General features: G+C 28.3%; 1 protein-coding gene across 1 annotated transcript in view; it reads left to right on the forward strand.

Annotated features, from left to right (window-relative positions):
• LOC145296038 (peptidyl-prolyl cis-trans isomerase FKBP11-like) overlaps positions 1 to 20524 on the forward strand; it is a 792198-nt gene that overhangs the window by 102615 nt on the left and 669059 nt on the right. The gene's annotated exons all lie outside the window — the stretch shown is intronic.

A 20524-nucleotide genomic window follows, 5' to 3' on the forward strand; every position in this document is an offset into this window, starting at 1 on the left:
TAATTATTATTCAATTTAAATGACTTATTAACAATAATAGATAAAAAAGTGTAATTATTATTCAATTTAAATGACTTAATAACAATAATAGATAAAAAAGTGTAATTATTATTCAATTTAAATGACTTAATAACAATAATAGATAAAAAAGTGTAATTATTATTCAATTTAAATGACTTAATAACAATAATAGATAAAAAAGTGTAATTATTATTCAATTTAAAAGACTTAATAACAATAATAGATAAAAAGTGTAATTATTATTCAATTTAAATGACTTAATAACAATAATAGATAAAAAAGTGTAATTATTATTCAATTTAAATGACTTAATAACAATAATAGATAAAAAAGTGTAATTATTATTCAATTTAAATGACTTAATAACAATAATAGATAAAAAAGTGTAATTATTATTCAATTTAAATGACTTAATAACAATAATAGATAAAAAAGTGTAATTATTATTCAATTTAAATGACTTAATAACAATAATAGATAAAAAAGTGTAATTATTATTCAATTTAAATGACTTAATAACAATAATAGATAAAAAAGTGTAATTATTATTCAATTTAAATGACTTAATAACAATAATAGATAAAAAAGTGTAATTATTATTCAATTTAAATGACTTAATAACAATAATAGATAAAAAAGTGTAATTATTATTCAATTTAAATGACTTAATAACAATAATAGATAAAAAAGTGTAATTATTATTCAATTTAAATGACTTAATAACAATAATAGATAAAAAGTGTAATTATTATTCAATTTAAATGACTTAATAACAATAATAGATAAAAAAGTGTAATTATTATTCAATTTAAATGACTTAATAACAATAATAGAAAAAAAAGTGTAATTATTATTCAATTTAAATGACTTAATAACAATAATAGATAAAAAAGTGTAATTATTATTCAATTTAAATGACTTAATAACAATAATAGATAAAAAAGTGTAATTATTATTCAATTTAAATGACTTAATAACAATAATAGATAAAAAAGTGTAATTATTATTCAATTTAAATGACTTAATAACAATAATAGATAAAAAAGTGTAATTATTATTCAATTTAAATGACTTAATAACAATAATAGATAAAAAAGTGTAATTATTATTCAATTTAAATGACTTAATAACAATAATAGATAAAAAAGTGTAATTATTATTCAATTTAAATGACTTAATAACAATAATAGATAAAAAAGTGTAATTATTATTCAATTTAAATGACTTAATAACAATAATAGATAAAAAAGTGTAATTATTATTCAATTTAAATGACTTAATAACAATAATAGATAAAAAAGTGTAATTATTATTCAATTTAAATGACTTAATAACAATAATAGATAAAAAAGTGTAATTATTATTCAATTTAAATGACTTAATAACAATAATAGATAAAAAAGTGTAATTATTATTCAATTTAAATGACTTAATAACAATAATAGATAAAAAAGTGTAATTATTATTCAATTTAAATGACTTAATAACAATAATAGATAAAAAAGTGTAATTATTATTCAATTTAAATGACTTAATAACAATAATAGATAAAAAAGTGTAATTATTATTCAATTTAAATGACTTAATAACAATAATAGATAAAAAAGTGTAATTATTATTCAATTTAAATGACTTAATAACAATAATAGATAAAAAAGTGTAATTATTATTCAATTTAAATGACTTAATAACAATAATAGATAAAAAAGTGTAATTATTATTCAATTTAAATGACTTAATAACAATAATAGATAAAAAAGTGTAATTATTATTCAATTTAAATGACTTAATAACAATAATAGATAAAAAAGTGTAATTATTATTCAATTTAAATGACTTAATAACAATAATAGATAAAAAAGTGTAATTATTATTCAATTTAAATGACTTAATAACAATAATAGATAAAAAAGTGTAATTATTATTCAATTTAAATGACTTAATAACAATAATAGATAAAAAAGTGTAATTATTATTCAATTTAAATGACTTAATAACAATAATAGATAAAAAAGTGTAATTATTATTCAATTTAAATGACTTAATAACAATAATAGATAAAAAAGTGTAATTATTATTCAATTTAAAAGACTTAATAACAATAATAGATAAAAAAGTGTAATTATTATTCAATTTAAATGACTTAATAACAATAATAGATAAAAAAGTGTAATTATTATTCAATTTAAATGACTTAATAACAATAATAGATAAAAAAGTGTAATTATTATTCAATTTAAATGACTTAATAACAATAATAGATAAAAAAGTGTAATTATTATTCAATTTAAATGACTTAATAACAATAATAGATAAAAAAGTGTAATTATTATTCAATTTAAATGACTTAATAACAATAATAGATAAAAAAGTGTAATTATTCAATTTAAATGACTTAATAACAATAATAGATAAAAAAGTGTAATTATTATTCAATTTAAATGAATTAATAACAATAATAGATAAAAAAGTGTAATTATTATTCAATTTAAATGACTTAATAACAATAATAGATAAAAAAGTGTAATTATTATTCAATTTAAATGACTTAATAACAATAATAGATAAAAAAGTGTAATTATTATTCAATTTAAATGACTTAATAACAATAATAGATAAAAAAGTGTAATTATTATTCAATTTAAATGACTTAATAACAATAATAGATAAAAAAGTGTAATTATTATTCAATTTAAATGACTTAATAACAATAATAGATTAAAAAGTGTAATTATTATTCAATTTAAATGAATTAATAACAATAATAGATAAAAAAGTGTAATTATTATTCAATTTAAATGACTTAATAACAATAATAGATAAAAAAGTGTAATTATTATTCAATTTAAATGACTTAATAACAATAATAGATAAAAAAGTGTAATTATTATTCAATTTAAATGACTTAATAACAATAATAGATAAAAAAGTGTAATTATTATTCAATTTAAATGACTTAATAACAATAATAGATAAAAAAGTGTAATTATTATTCAATTTAAATGACTTAATAACAATAATAGATAAAAAAGTGTAATTATTATTCAATTTAAATGACTTAATAACAATAATAGATAAAAAAGTGTAATTATTATTCAATTTAAATGACTTAATAACAATAATAGATAAAAAAGTGTAATTATTATTCAATTTAAATGACTTAATAACAATAATAGATAAAAAAGTGTAATTATTATTCAATTTAAATGACTTAATAACAATAATAGATAAAAAAGTGTAATTATTATTCAATTTAAATGACTTAATAACAATAATAGATAAAAAAGTGTAATTATTATTCAATTTAAATGACTTAATAACAATAATAGATAAAAAAGTGTAATTATTATTCAATTTAAATGACTTAATAACAATAATAGATAAAAAAGTGTAATTATTATTCAATTTAAATGACTTAATAACAATAATAGATAAAAAAGTGTAATTATTATTCAATTTAAATGACTTAATAACAATAATAGATAAAAAGTGTAATTATTATTCAATTTAAATGACTTAATAACAATAATAGATAAAAAAGTGTAATTATTATTCAATTTAAATGACTTAATAACAATAATAGATAAAAAAGTGTAATTATTATTCAATTTAAATGACTTAATAACAATAATAGATAAAAAAGTGTAATTATTATTCAATTTAAATGACTTAATAACAATAATAGATAAAAAAGTGTAATTATTATTCAATTTAAATGACTTAATAACAATAATAGATAAAAAAGTGTAATTATTATTCAATTTAAATGACTTAATAACAATAATAGATAAAAAAGTTTATTCAATTTAAATGACTTAATAACAATAATAGATAAAAAAGTGTAATTATTATTCAATTTAAATGACTTAATAACAATAATAGATAAAAAAGTGTAATTATTATTCAATTTAAATGACTTAATAACAATAATAGATAAAAAAGTGTAATTATTATTCAATTTAAATGACTTAATAACAATAATAGATAAAAAAGTGTAATTATTATTCAATTTAAATGACTTAATAACAATAATAGATAAAAAAGTGTAATTATTATTCAATTTAAATGACTTAATAACAATAATAGATAAAAAAGTGTAATTATTATTCAATTTAAATGACTTAATAACAATAATAGATAAAAAAGTGTAATTATTATTCAATTTAAATGACTTAATAACAATAATAGATAAAAAAGTGTAATTATTATTCAATTTAAATGACTTAATAACAATAATAGATAAAAAAGTGTAATTATTATTCAATTTAAATGACTTAATAACAATAATAGATAAAAAAGTGTAATTATTATTCAATTTAAATGACTTAATAACAATAATAGATAAAAAAGTGTAATTATTATTCAATTTAAATGACTTAATAACAATAATAGATAAAAAAGTGTAATTATTATTCAATTTAAATGACTTAATAACAATAATAGATAAAAAAGTGTAATTATTATTCAATTTAAATGACTTAATAACAATAATAGATAAAAAAGTGTAATTATTATTCAATTTAAATGACTTAATAACAATAATAGATAAAAAAGTTTATTCAATTTAAATGACTTAATAACAATAATAGATAAAAAAGTGTAATTATTATTCAATTTAAATGACTTAATAACAATAATAGATAAAAAAGTGTAATTATTATTCAATTTAAATGACTTAATAACAATAATAGATAAAAAAGTGTAATTATTATTCAATTTAAATGACTTAATAACAATAATAGATAAAAAAGTGTAATTATTATTCAATTTAAATGACTTAATAACAATAATAGATAAAAAAGTGTAATTATTATTCAATTTAAATGACTTAATAACAATAATAGATAAAAAAGTGTAATTATTATTCAATTTAAATGACTTAATAACAATAATAGATAAAAAAGTGTAATTATTATTCAATTTAAATGACTTAATAACAATAATAGATAAAAAAGTGTAATTATTATTCAATTTAAATGACTTAATAACAATAATAGATAAAAAAGTGTAATTATTATTCAATTTAAATGACTTAATAACAATAATAGATAAAAAAGTGTAATTATTATTCAATTTAAATGACTTAATAACAATAATAGATAAAAAAGTGTAATTATTATTCAATTTAAATGACTTAATAACAATAATAGATAAAAAAGTGTAATTATTATTCAATTTAAATGACTTAATAACAATAATAGATAAAAAAGTGTAATTATTATTCAATTTAAATGACTTAATAACAATAATAGATAAAAAAGTGTAATTATTATTCAATTTAAATGACTTAATAACAATAATAGATAAAAAGGTGTAATTATTATTCAATTTAAATGACTTAATAACAATAATAGATAAAAAAGTTTATTCAATTTAAATGACTTAATAACAATAATAGATAAAAAAGTGTAATTATTATTCAATTTAAATGACTTAATAACAATAATAGATAAAAAAGTGTAATTATTATTCAATTTAAATGACTTAATAACAATAATAGATAAAAAAGTGTAATTATTATTCAATTTAAATGACTTAATAACACACAGGATATTAGACATGGCGGCCAGAAAGGAAGAAAATATTTAAAATCTTTATTAAAAGCAAAAAAAAACATTAAACAAAAAGAAACAAAAAAGTGATCAGAAAACAAATTATTTTCTTGAATGTATGATCTTTGGATTGCTCGACCTTTTATTAATAAATCTTGATTTTTCTAAATAAAATCGAGAGACGAGAGGGAAAAGAAAAAAAAAGAGAGAAAGATAATATTAACAGAGATAATAGTTTCTATAGAAAATCTAATGTCTTGTAATATATTTGGTTTATCTTGGCAAGCCACTCACTTTACGAGGTGTTGCAAGAATGGACTAGACGTCAGGTCAAGTGGCAAATGTAATTACAAATTGGAAAGTAGTTCAAAAATTTTAAACAGCTATTTTGGGAGAAAAAAAAATCTTTTTTTCTAGTTAATTTATTTGATTTAACTTTCAATATAAAATCCAAATATCCAACAAGAATATAAGAAAAATAACAAAATCTGATCGCATTTATAAGATAGGAATCGTTTCTGTTTACCACACACGCACTCAAGTAAAATGTGAAACAAGGTCACTTTAATGAGAAGGGAAGGAGGTTCCATTATCTTAGTTGTTGTTATTTTCCGAGTTTGCATTTCTCACTCTCTCAAATTGTTTTTGAATTGAGTCACTAGTTATCAAGAATAAAAGCTGCTCGAGCATAATGTTTAATGAGGTGGATAGACTGACAATTGAATGAGGAAAAATATAATCAGTTCTGAAAATAATGACTGGAATGTATACAATTGGATACCCTATGAGAACGGCTTATAACAAATATTTATTAACATCAGAATTGAAAATGGCCATGTTGTAGCGCTCAGAGAAGCGATCTTGTGGCAATGTGTTCCAGAGATGGAAACTTCTTGAAAAGAAACTGTTTATGAAAATTCCGTTTTAAATGAGACCTTGGGGGCAAAAATGAAAGTTCCTTGCAGCAGTAGAAATGAGACAAGTTGCAGCTGTGAAAGTAGAATCAGATTTGAATCATATTTTATTTACAAAAACCTTTACGTTTTCACCTAAGTAGAATCTTGAAACAAAAAATAATTTCTACTTGTTACAGACATGCAAAAGCATATTCATTATTTCAAAATGAAAATTCCTTGCAGCGGTGATAATGAGATAGTTGAGGCTGCAAAAGTTTTACACGATGAAGAATAGTGGTTTCCTCTCAATTGCTGCCATTTTCGACTGAAGAGAGTTAAGAAAAACTTAACTTCATCTCTAAAATGCATGGGTATTCTTCAGCTTTTATCATAAGTGAGGTAATATTGATGCTTTTTGAAGGGCATACAATCAACATCAGAGCATGCTATTATACATTTCCACTTGCTGTACACATAGCTGTACACAATACTACACACCTATTAAATCCTAACCCATTTATTAACTTAAAAACCCACGTAACATTTAGGATATCCGGGAACCTGAATCCACCTACGTGACCTACATAACACTTCTATCAAAAAATTATAATCAATATAATAATCGTTTTTTTATAATGAGAAAATTTATAAATATCTAAAATCTTAAAAAGTGCAACAAAATACCAATTCCATTTTTATTAGTGCATAAGGCACATCTGATTGAGTGTAAATAAAATATTATTTTTTTAATTCCTTTTTATAGTTTAATATTAATAGTTCTCGGTAAAATAATTTTCCGGATAAACATTTTGTTGAACATTTTTCTGTTGAGGCAGAAATTTTTTTTCAAAAAAATACCTAACTTTTTAAAATTATATTTATCAACACCATTAACAACACCAGAAATAATAGTATTATATTTATTAATAAAACGTGCTAAGGATAACATGAAAAGTATCGCATAATGCGATATTTACAAAAAATATTAAACATTTCTGATTTTAATTATTCATAGGAGTGTCATTGTTCGCTTGCGGTGATGCAGTTACAACCCCATACCATGCTGAGGTAGTGGTTGAATTTTAAGGGATGTTTTTGCTATTTCTATTGGATATATGGCTTGATTTTTCTCAATTATTTGTTTCTTTTATATTTTTTGAAAGAAATGGCAATATTGTTGGACATTTTGGAATGAAAATTGAAATTACGGGAAATATTAGTGCTACTGATAATATTCCACTTGTTATTATTATTACTATAATGCCCAAAATAAACATTGCAGTAGGAAAAGTTCTAGTGACTTTTTCCAAGTATTTTATTGACATTCTTTACAATGTTTGAGCATTGAAGAGCAAACTTTTGATTGAGCAAACTTTTGATTGAGCAAACTTTTGATTTGTTTGAGTGTAAATAAAATAGTTTTTTTTTTAACTCTAGTATCTTCCTTTTTAAAGTGAAATATTGATCAATAGTTTTCAGTAAAATAATTTTCCGGTTAAACATTTTATTGCACATTTGTCTATTGAAGCAGGAATCTTTTTTCCAATTCAGTTATGATGATTCATAACAGTGCCATTGTTTGCCTGCAGGGATTCAGTTACAACCCCATGCCACACCGAGGTGATGGTTGAATTATAAAGGAGCTATTTAGATTGGCTATATGACCTGTTTTTGTCAAATTTTTATTTCCTTAATATTTTTTCAAAAAAAAAAATGCCAACAATGTTGGACATTTCGGAAGGAAAATTGACATCATTAGAAATGTTGGTGTGACTGACAATATTCCACTTGTTATTATTTCTAACAATGCAAGTATAATGCCCCAAATCGACTTTATTCAAAGTGTGCAGAATAGCTGCTTTTACTTTGAAATCTGTGCCAAAAATATTTTTTTTATTCAAATTTTCACCCCAAATAAGGCACAGTGCCACTTTGAAGTAGGGGGCTACTATCGGGTACATGAGTTGCAGGGATATTATGAAGGGAGATGAATAGCAAGATGTCTGTTCACATTACACTTGAACTTCTGCATGTCAGTACAGTTGGGAAAGCAGAATCCCGGAAGCAAATTCTAAAGGTTAGCAGTTCTGTGGAAAAAAACTATTGGAGTAGAAGGCTTTCCTACACCTAGGGATCTCTACTGTGAAGAGGTGGGATTTAGCTTCTTGTCGGGTTTGTCGGGGGTGTTCACATCGAGGGCGTACAAATACTTGTAGTTCGTCAGAGCATTCACCATTAAAGAACTTGTAGAACAGACAGAGGGATGCAACATTTCATCGATGGGACAGAGGCTGAAGCCTAGATGACAGTTTAGGACCTATCAGGTTGGTGACTCTCTTTTGAACCCTGTCAAGAAGTGAGAGACAAGTACCAGATGCACCAGCCCAAATGTGACAACAGTACTCCATGCATGAGCGAATAGTGGCCTTATAGAGGTACAGGATACTTTCAGGCATAAGTAGTTTTCTAGCACGGTAGAGAGAACCCACCTTCTTCACAGCAGTCTTGGCAATGCTCTCAATGTATCTATTCCAGTTTATGTTCCCTGTAAAGGTTAGGTCGAGGAGTTTAAAGGAAGTACTTTCAGGTAATGCGTTCTTGGCCATTGCTATTGGTGGTAGAGAAGGTTTCTTGTAATTATTGAAGGAAACAAGCTTAGTCTTGGCAGCAATGAATGTGACCCTCCATTTTTGCCCCCATTCCACTACAGATTGGAGGTCATCCTCTAGTGTTTCTGCCATTTCCTTAGATATGCGTTCATTTGTTTTCCCCTCGTGCCTGCTATAGAGTGTAGTGTTATCAGCAAATATACCCATCTCAGAAACAATTTTATCAGGGCAGTCATTTATGAATATCAAGAATAATAACGGTGCAAGGATAGATCCCTGAGGTATTCCCGCATTTATATCATATTGTTTAGATGTACGACCATCGGCGACAATCTGGGTTTTTCTCTTACTTAAGAAGGATTTAATTACATTATGTATTCTTCCAGTGATATCATATGCTTTAATTTTCCTTAAAAGACTATCGTGCCATACCCTGTCAAAAGCCTTAGATATATCACAGGCTACCACTCTGCCCTCCCCCGCTTTGTCCAGTGAACAGTATATATATTCAGAGATTACGGTTAGGATATCTGCTGTGAAACATGCTTGCCTAAATCCATATTGTTTGTCGGTCAGGAGTTTAGCAGCTGTAAGGTGATGGACTAGAGCTTCATTAATTAAGGACTCAACTATTTTGATAAAAAGCGGGAGAAGGCTAATGGGGCGATAATTTAATGGGTCAGTTCTTTCGCTAAAATTCTTGAAAACTGGTACCACAGAAGCAGTTTTCCAGCAGTCAGGAAAGCAACATTCGTTGAGGCATTTGTTGTAAAGTTTGAAGAGAACTGGAGCAACCTCAGCGGAGCATTTTTTTAATAGCGCAGCCGGGATGAGATCGGGTCCACATGCTTTTGAGGTGTCTAAGTTTGTTATGATACCTTGTACGTGAGAACGGTTGATTTTCAAATCATCTAGTGGGGTGTCTGTCCGCAAAGGAAAGTCAGGGAGGGAATGGTGTGCCGGATCCAATGTGGAGTTAGAGGCAAACTGACTGGCAAGCAGGTTAGCCTTCTCGGTAGTCGTGCAAACAACCTCACGATTGTTTTTTAGTGGGAGAATCATTGACTGCCCATTATTTACTACACTGTTATAGATTTTCCAATAATCACGGGTTCCTAATTTCTGTGCTTCGATGCGTTTTCTGGTGGTTTCAGTGTATTCTATATTAGCTGTCGATATTTCTCTCTTACAATTACTTCTAGCTTCTATATACTTCTGTCTGTTTGAACTGGACATATCAGTTGAATCTGTGATATGCATGCTGCCTTTGAGCAATGCCAGCTGCACAAATAGAAGTAAACCATTGGGGAGAGTGAGGCTTGCTATAGAATTTCTGTGTGGGAACATGTGCTTCAATTTCTGTTTTGAATTATTCAATGGTTTCATTTCCGCACTGTTCAGCTGGAAGAGAAAAGATATTTCCTCATGAGGCATCTCTGATCAAATACCTGATGGCTTCCCAGTCAGTCTTTTTATAATACCTCGTTGTTTTGAGCAGTGGGTCTTCAGTTTTGGGTCGAGAATTTAGGGCGATTTCTACCATTATCACAGCATTCCCGAGTGGGCTGTAGGCATTCGTTGTACATCGGGAACTGTGATCAGAAATAGACATGTCTCACTTTTAGAAAAGTGAGACATGTTTATCTTGCTGGTCTGGGAAACGTGTCGGAAATGTAACCATCTGTGATAGGGAATGAGATATAGAGAAGCTATATGTTGTGCTACCAGCTGCGTCTGTGTAAGCAGAGAATCCAAGCCAGTTACTGTGGTGGACATTAAAGTTACCAAATATATGTACTTGTGCGCTAGTATCAAGAGAGAGTGCTATATCTATGCTGCCAGAAACTTTGTTTATTAGGCTATAGTCTTGGATCGTGGGAGAGCAGTAGAGAAAGTCCAAGTATCTAATTTTATGCTGCATGTTTAGTCTGAAGCATATAAAGGCCTGGTCGTCTGATTCTAGTTTAGTTTCTATAGTTGGAATACGAATATAGACTCCAAGTTCGTGCATATGTCTGTCTGAGTCCTTGTGGCAGAGTGGGAGATAACTAGGCATGTTAAAATGGTTAGAGGGAATGGAGGAGTGTAGGTTAGTTTAACTTAATGCTAAGATATCCGGAGTGTTTACTAAGAGAAATGATTCAATGTCATCTAAGTTAGTTCTAAGCCCACGAATATTCGTAAATGCAAGCATCAAGAGAGGAGGCTGGTTGTTTTTTTTTTTTTTAGTTTGGTCCTGGTTTAAACATAATTTTTGATTGAACTGTCATTTCATTTTACTTAATTTAAAAGTTTTAATTAGAGTGAGTGAGGGGTGCTGGACGAGTGGTTGTGCATAATATCAGACATGCAATACAAGTAGACCATCAGTTGTCTTTGCCTACAGGATTGTGGCCTCAGGAAAGCCCACCAGGGATGAGTGCAGGGTTCCTTTCCATGCGCGACATGGCACTACAAACATCCTGATATTGTACAACTGTTGATGGAACAGCCGCTCTAAGCGCTAACAAAGAGTTAGGGCTCCTGTACTATCAGTTGGAAACAGCAGGCAGGAACTATCAATCTGGTACCCTCCACCCATCAGACAAAAGTCAGCCCAGTTCAACTGTACCGCATATATGGTACTGAAGTACCCCCAATGCCCAGTTTAGGGGGATGGAATGTGGCGGGAGTGAAGAAAACGGCATTCGTTACCCTAGTCAGAAAACAAGGTCGACCACTGGGTGATTCTGTCGAGTCCCTGTGATTACACCTCTATGCCTGGCTAATAGGCAAAGAAGGAATATGAAAGCTGGGCGATAGACAGAGCCTATCTCCTCCTTAAGCAGTTTAGGTTTGCCAACCAGTAATTTGTTTGAGTCACCAGCTCTAGGAAGGTTGTCGTCTAGGACTGAAGAGGCCTTCCTCCCCTAGGTTTAGCTTCAGAGTTTTCCTTCTCCTAGATGGATGACGGATGGGAAGATCTACAAGTTTATTAGCACCGAGAGGGTTTGCCCCGCACCTGGGTACTAAACCAGGTATTTCTACGGCCCCTGCATGGGTAGTTAATGTTAATTGGTTATTTCGTAAGTTATATATCTACTGGAAATTTACACTCCTCGAAGTGATTAAAAAGAACATTACTATGCTTTCATTGTTAATAGAAGAGGGGATAGGTAGGAATTCATGCAGTGGAAGCAATTAAATTTGCAACAGAGAGAGAGAGAGAGAGAGAGAGAGAGAGAGAGAGAGAGAGAGAGAGAGAGAGGAATTAATGTATTGTTTAGATATAGTTTAGTTGTTTAGATATTAGTTTAGGAATAGGGTAACATGTTAAAGTATTGTTAACTTGATATTAGGAATTACATTTATTTATTTATAATCATTAATAGAAAATGTTCTTAAAAGAAACAAAGACAAAACAAAGAAAAACAAAAAACGAAAGATTTACCCCTCCAAAAAAAAGTTTTGTACAATTTTGCTTCCAGTTGCTTTCTGATATTTATTGTTAAAAAACAAAATACTCAAAAGAACCACCTCCCCAAAAAAGACTTCTTCCAGTGAACTTGTTTCTGTTTTTGTATATAAAAAAATGTACACACACACACACACACACACACACACACATTTATAAAAACATTTGGGGAATTTATTAAGTAGGTTTCATTCCACAGTGTAAATGCGGTATTATGGTGAATGGCGCCAGCCAAGAATATTCTTCAAAGTTCTAGAGATACCCCCTCTTACTTATTCAATACACTTACGGTAAATTCATGTTTTATTTAATGTGTAGGAAACAGATTCGCGAGCAGACGTCTTTTTGGGAACACATTGGTTTTCTAAAATTTTTCTTTCGGTTGGTTTTATTAGGTATTGCAAAGTTCTTAAAAAAAAGACCCCCCCCCAAAAAAAAAAGTTTTTTTTATATTTAATTAAACCTTTTTTAAGGAAAAAAAAAAATGAGAAAAAGAAAAACTTTCGAAAACTAACGCCAAAGTTAAGGGGCTTCTTTTTTAAAAAAGAGAAGAAAAAAAAAAAAACAAGCAAAAAAGTTTTCCTGACAAATTTCAATGAAAAAAAAATATAAGTTATTTTGCGATGGGTTTTTCAGCGATCCCGAAAACCTTTAAATTACTAAATTGTACTGATCGGCAGTCTGTTGTAGTTAAAGTAAACATTTACCAATGCTTTTTTATTTTAAATTTTATTTACGCAAGATTAGTATAACCTATTTTGTTTTTATTTTGTATATTGTATAATGTGTGTGCGTGTGTGTATGTGTTAATTTCGGTAGAAAGGGAGGAGGAAGGAACGAAAGAAATGTGAAAAAAAATATGAGTACAAATAGCGACTCTCTCCCTCTGCCTACAAATCTAAGGCAGATTCAACTCCAACCTTCCTTACACACAAGTTAGCAGGGAACCATCTTGCCTTTTCCCTCGCTCACCTCTCTCTCTCTCTCTATCTCTTTCTCTTTCTCTTTCTCTACTCAATTATAGCAAGCAGTCAGTCTGACGCTGTTAGAAATAAAGAGTAGTAATAGTAAGAGTTTTAGTGGACAGTTATTAAATATTATGTTATGGTAGTATGAATACTTGCCCGGTTGGTAAACTCTTAAGGAACGATTTTATAAAAAAGATATTTTTTAATCGATATTATATCAAATTATATAAAATAATATCTGAAATGAAACAGAAGAACATGGAGATTATTATCATCACTATTCCAAAGGAATTCATTAAATATTTGGCGAGGAAATAAAAAATGTGTTTTTTCAAGCAGAACCTACGAGCTTGATTAATTAAAACAAAAAATATTTTTTACTTGTTACAGACATGCAAAAGCATATCCATTATTTAATAAAAATTTAAAAAAAATAAATATAATCTTAAGAAATGATATACAAGTTAGAAAAGCATTTCTTGCAAGTTATGAAAATGGTTGAACAAAATGTTTTTTTATAAACTTTAAAAATTAAGGTGCGAGATTTAATTTGAAATTTATCAATTTTCAACATGCACTTTTATAAACTTTACAAATTAAGGTATAAATATTTAATTCAAATTGAATTTAAAAATTACCTTAGGTCTATTTTATGTTACATACATTTTGTTACACTTTTTCAAAAATTTTAGTTGAAAATTATATATCTATATCATTAACTGCTAAATAATAAATGAATTTAATTTTTTTTAAGTGCATTGATAAATTTCAAATTAGATCTTGTATCTTAATTTTTTTAATTTATAAAACAGATTTTGTTTAACCATTTTCATGCCTTACAGGAAATACTTTTCTAACATGTACAGTGCCGGCAAAAAGAAATTCCGCACTTGTAATTTTTTCAAAAACTGCAAATTAAAGCTAAATTTAATGCAACTGTTTAAGTAACCTATACCTCATTTGATTCGCCTTCATTCCTCTATAATTTTACTCATATTTGACTTTTAATTGAAATTGTTCACGTCAATTTAAAAAATAACTTCAAATTGAGGAGGCAAAAAGATAGTCTACAGCAAGAAATTCACTTAAAACCAGCTTAAATTATTGCCAGTTTAAAATATCCACCAATAGGAAACAATTGTCAGTTTAAAATATCCACCAATAGGAAACAAAGCATCTCTAATCGAAATTGTTGTTGTTCCAGATTATACAACGTAACATTTAGTCCATATGCCATGACTTTCTCTTAGTGATCGTCAGGAGCTCAATATTCACCTTTCTGATTTATCCAATCAAGAGATCGGCCGCTGATTGAAATGTGATGAGAAAACGGTACGAAAAACTGCAAAAGTACCAAAACACCGGCAGTGTTCGTGATGTCTCTAAATCTGGTCGTACTAGAGTTACTTTTAACAGGGAATACAATGCTATCAAGATCCGCAGCCTTTAAAACAGATTTGAAACGGCTCCCCAAACCCAACAAGAGTGCAATCTTGTTAAAAAGTGATATCTTTCTACTGTCAAGAACAGATTAAAGGAATTTAATTGGGAGGATGTTGCAAGACGCAAGCCAATGATTTTTGTAAAGAACAAAAAACGCCGTCTGGAATTCGTCAGATACAATGAAATCATGACTCTTCATATTGGTCAAAAGTGCTTTTTAGCGACGAAAGCAAGTTCAATAGGCTAAGCAGTGATGGTAGGCAGTACGTCCGTCGGAGGAAGGACGAAGAATTTAATCCTAGGTGCTCAGTTTCAACGCTTCAATGTGGTGGAGGTTTAGTTTTGGTGTAGGGCATTATTAGTACCAATGGTCCAGGGCCCATAGTTCGCTTGCAAGGTCGAATTAATTCAGCCAAGTACATTAATATGTTGACTGGGCATTTTCTACCCTAGTTTGGTCGGAATTTGGATGATAATCCCATCTTCATGCAGAAATAATGCTTCCAGTCACGCAGCTGGCAATGTCAAGAGGTTCCTGGAAGAGCATGATATTCCGTGTTTAAATTGGCCTGCACAATTTCCAGACCTCAATCGTATCGAAAACGTATGGCATTACATCAAGCAACAGCTACGCAATGATAAAATTTCAAATTTGGAAGAACTTTGGACAAAAATTAAAGAAAAATGGGATGCTCTTTCTTTGGAGTATTGGTGCAGTCAAATTCAAGGAATTCCCAAAAGATTGTAGGCTGTTAAATTGCAGAAGGGTTATACTACTAAATATTAACTAGTTCAATGTGTTCCTCTTGTATTTGTGTTGCATTAATGTCCTAAACTTACATTTAAATAACAATTTTCCATTGTGCGGACTTTCTTTTTGCCTCCTCAATTTGAAGTTATTTTTTTTAATTGACGTGAACACTAGAATATTTCAATTAAAATTCAAATATGAACAGGTAAAATTATAGAAGAATAAAAGGCCAATCAAATGAGGTATAGTTTGTTTAAACAGTTACATAAAATTTAGCTTAAATTTGCAGTTTTTGACAAAATTACAAATGCGGACTTTCTTTTTGCCGCCTGTGTATATTATGTTTTAATTAACTCCAACTAATATTTTTTATGATTTTTATGTAACTACTGCAAATGACTGACAAAAATGTAAATATTTTTAAAGATTTGAAAGAGAGAAGCCGACTAAAAAGATGTGACAAATAAATAATTGCACATGATATTCGACAGCAAAGTTTTACAATGTTATGAAATCTTCTTTATTACTATTTTTAAGGTAAAAAAATATGATGAACAGGTGTTTATCTGATTTAACTATTTTATCCCCCTCCCACCAAAGAAAAACTAAGGTTTAACACTCATGCAATGACATCGTCCACAAATCAAATGTTCTATTCATCAGATTTTGGTGATATTCATTTAAATTATTCAAGTCTTAACGATCACAAGGGGAAACAACTCATGCTTTACTTGCTCTACTTGCTTTCCACACGAATAACGAACACAAGATGTTCTTGATACGAATTTATTAAAATGTAAAAAAGAAAATATTTTGCACATGAATCTAGGAAATGACAGAAATCGTACAATGTATTTGTTTTTCTTTGTTCGAAAATCTTGTCATTTTGAAAAAGTGACGAACTGAAGTATAAAGAATTGTCCGTGCTAAATCTACCATTTTCCAAGAGAATAGGAATCTTATCAATAGTACTTGTCAGTTTTCATGAAAGACAACAAAAATCGGAGGGCGTAGCTCCACAAATGTTATCTATTTTCAGGCTAAAAACAGAAATAAACAATAATTTCTTTTTTTTTTTCTCCCATGGAACTTTGAAAGTTTTGTTGGAGAGTTGGCACTTTAAAGTTTTACACGTGCATAAAATGTTAGCATCAATGGGTATCGCATGTGACAAACTTACTCAGTTCGGAGAAACAATGAAGATGTTCCGAAAGCTTTTTTTTTTTATTATTTTTACGCTTTTGTTGATTTATATGATTTCAGCAACAATTAATTCTATTGAACATTGGAATAATTGGTTACGACAATTGATTAGTATTTGGGGAGAGGAAATGGAAGAGGGGGAAGTAGAAGACGAGTCTGTGCAGATACTTTAATGTACAAGTGCTCCTCCATAATGAGAAGGGCGAATTATGTCGTTAGAATTAACACATAAAATCAAGAATTTAGAAAGCAGACATTTATGTAAAATATGTTGACCTCTTTCTGTCGCAAGAGACAATGGATACCTTCTGAAATTGCCGCTTGTGCAATTAGGAGTCCATAATGAATCACGGGTTGTATAAATACCAATCACAATTACATCAAAATTGCTTAAATCCAAAACAAACAGAAACAACGTTGAGGTTAACAGAGAATGGCCGCTATTAGTCAATCGGATTTTTTAAAAAGTTAAACCTAAATAGCATGGCATTTGACACATCGATGTTTGATTTTTCTTAGCGTTTTCATTTAGCTTAATTTTAGTGCATTCATTTTAATTTCTTTGCAAATATAATTTGTCATTCGGAATATTTTGGCACAGTAAAACATTCTTTTTACCAGCGTTACGGATGGAATCCAATGAATAGGAAAACGTAATAGTGATATATATCAGATTCAGATTATCTGCTTGAGTTCCGTTTTCACAAATTAAATCCGGGTATTTTTGTTGTCAGTAAAATATTCCCAAACTGACTCGAACGTCAGCAGTTGTGATTTGCGTTGTTTACTTCCTTTTCTTTAGCGCCTATTACATATAAGGTTAAAAAACGACCCTGGTGTCTAACTCTGTCCCGTGGGGAGGCATAGTAAATAGGTACATATAAGATTAAAGACATTTTTCTCTTTTCTCTTTTTTCCTCGTCTTCGTACCTTATTATTTTTCTTCTTCATCAACGCAGACCGACTTCCTTTCGGAAAAGACCTGGAAATCTCTGTCTTGGATCATGGTTTGGACGAATTTTACGTAGTCATTTAGTAAATGGTCGGATTAATTCAACAAATTACAAATACGTTTAACCTCGCCCATGACATATGTCGTCTCAGGCCGGGAATAGACGAGGGAATGGGGTACAGTTTACAAGAAATGGCACATGCCTTTGTTCTTTTTAAGAACTGTTTCTTTCCTTAGTTTTATTGTCTGCTGGAAGAAGAAATATCTTTGCTCGTGATACAATTGATTAAAAAAACTGGAGCTTCTAGAATCTTAATTCGCCTAGTCGAAATACGTAAAAGTGTGTGTGTGTGTGTGTGTGTGTGTGTGTGTGTGTGTGTGTGTGTGTGTGTGTCTAAGCCTGAAGACATTTTTTCTTTTCTACATGACAATCCTGTTTTCTTTTTCTATTTCAGTCATGTACATTTCTAGATTTCTAAACAGAAAATTCGGAGCGTTCTTAAATTTAAACAAAAACTATGTTATTCTTTTTTTTCACTTTTAAGAATTTCGAATTCAGTAACGTTAATTTTAATTGCGCATTTCTTAATATATGTAATTTGGTGCGTATTTCTTTTTTTAAATATTTTTTATTGGAATAAAACAACAATGAAACGTTATACATAATTTTGTATATTTATATGTAGATAAAATGGTAACTGGAATCTGTCAAATTTCTTGTTGGGAAAGTGGTATTTTACGCTGAAAATGAATTTAACAGCTATTCTGTTTTTAAATCTCCGAAACAGCTACAGTGGAAACAGCTGATGAACCCTGTTCTATTTAACAATTTAATTAAGTTTTTCCTCCATTTGAAAGTGTGTATTTTCTAGTGGAAAGTGTTGACTATATATATGTTGAATTTAGTTAGTATTCGTAGGAATTTTAACATTTTTAGCTTTTTTTTAATAAAATACTCAAAGCTTTTTTAGGTTCTGTTGTTATTTTATCTTTATTATCAGTTTTGAAACGTTGCTTTTTGCATGTAATTTGCTCTCCCTAATCTATGGTGGAGTTATCTCCCTTTTTGTTTTGCATTCTCTCCTTTTTTTAACGGGACATATTTTTTATTTTATTTTTAAATAGTTTTAAGTGCATAAAAATTACATGGACATGTATTTAAGACTATCAGTCGTCGTAACATTAGAAGTTTTTTCACAAGGATCGAACCCATAGCTACGTAATCCGCAGTCTGATGTTATATATATATATCTATATCTAGAAAAGTCAACCTGTCTGTGTGTGTATGTGTGTGTGTCTGTGTACATTTCCCTACGCAATAACTCTGTCAATTTTAAGTCTACAGACTCGAAATTTGATATACAGGTTACTGAGATTAGAGAAAATCTTTGTAATCGGTTTTCGGCCAGAAATTTGGCTGTTAAGGAGTCAAAGTTCAAGGATTTGACTTTTGAGAACTCTACCAAAGTCATCTGCCAATTTTGGGTTTAAACACTTGAAATTTTAGATATAGTTTCCTTGGACATGGATCTAACTTCATAACTTGATTTGAGGCCAAAACAATAAATGTTAAGGGGTCATAATAGGGGACAAAATTTAAAAAATTTGACTTCTGCGGTCTCTACCAAATTACTCAGACAATTTCTGGTCTAAACATTTGAAATTTTACATAAAAGGTATTCAGAGCTAGAGCAAGCTTTTTCATCGGTTTGAGTTAAAAATTTGAGCTACCAATGTATAAATGTATGTATGTATGTTTTCATGTCTGCCTAACTCTTTCGACAGAAGCGACGGAATTTCAATACGACAAATACCGAAAAATTGGCTAAAAACATTAATTTCTTCAACCTAAACCGGGCACTTTTTACAGGGTGGGGGTCGCTTTTTTCGCCCATATTTTCGAAAGTCATCCCCTCTTTTCAATTGTCTAGCCTTAATTTAAAACTACGTCACTTCCGGTTTGGTGGTGGTCGTAACAGCAAAGACGTCTCGTTTTTTTCCTGTTTTTTTCCTCCTTCGATGTACGGGTTCGAGCCTGCATCCAACTACCAATATATATATATATATATATATATATATATATATATATATATATATATATATACATACATATATATATACATATATATATATATATATATATATATATATATATATTATAATTCTACAATAACCGAGACAGACATATATCACAACATGTGTGTTATTATATGGTGTATCTCTTTAATTGTTTTATAACCATTCAGACAAGCTTCAACTGTACCCCGTTAAAAGATATGGCATAATGGCTAATCTTCAGTCACAAAATACAAATGTAATACATATGTAAAAGTGCGCAATGTCTGTTATTAACAAACAGTAACTCACCTTTTTGTCTTTCATTTCTCTATTTTTATCGAATTAAGTATTCAATTTAATGTCATATTTCTTATTTTAATTATTAGAAAGTTTTTATTTAATTTTTGTGTTTTTATATTTATTTAATAATTAAATCATCTTTTAATTTATTTCGTTTATCGTTTTATTTATTTATTTATTCATTATAAAGTCTCCTAAATTTTTCTTTCTATCTATCTATCTATCTATCTATCTACTTCACTATATATATATATATATATATATATACATACATATATATATATGTATATATATATAGTGACGTAGATATATATATA

The sequence above is a fragment of the Euprymna scolopes genome, chromosome 16 (assembly GCF_053919585.1).
Source record: "Euprymna scolopes isolate OS-2025 chromosome 16, ASM5391958v1, whole genome shotgun sequence".
Classification (NCBI taxonomy): domain Eukaryota; kingdom Metazoa; phylum Mollusca; class Cephalopoda; order Sepiida; family Sepiolidae; genus Euprymna; species Euprymna scolopes.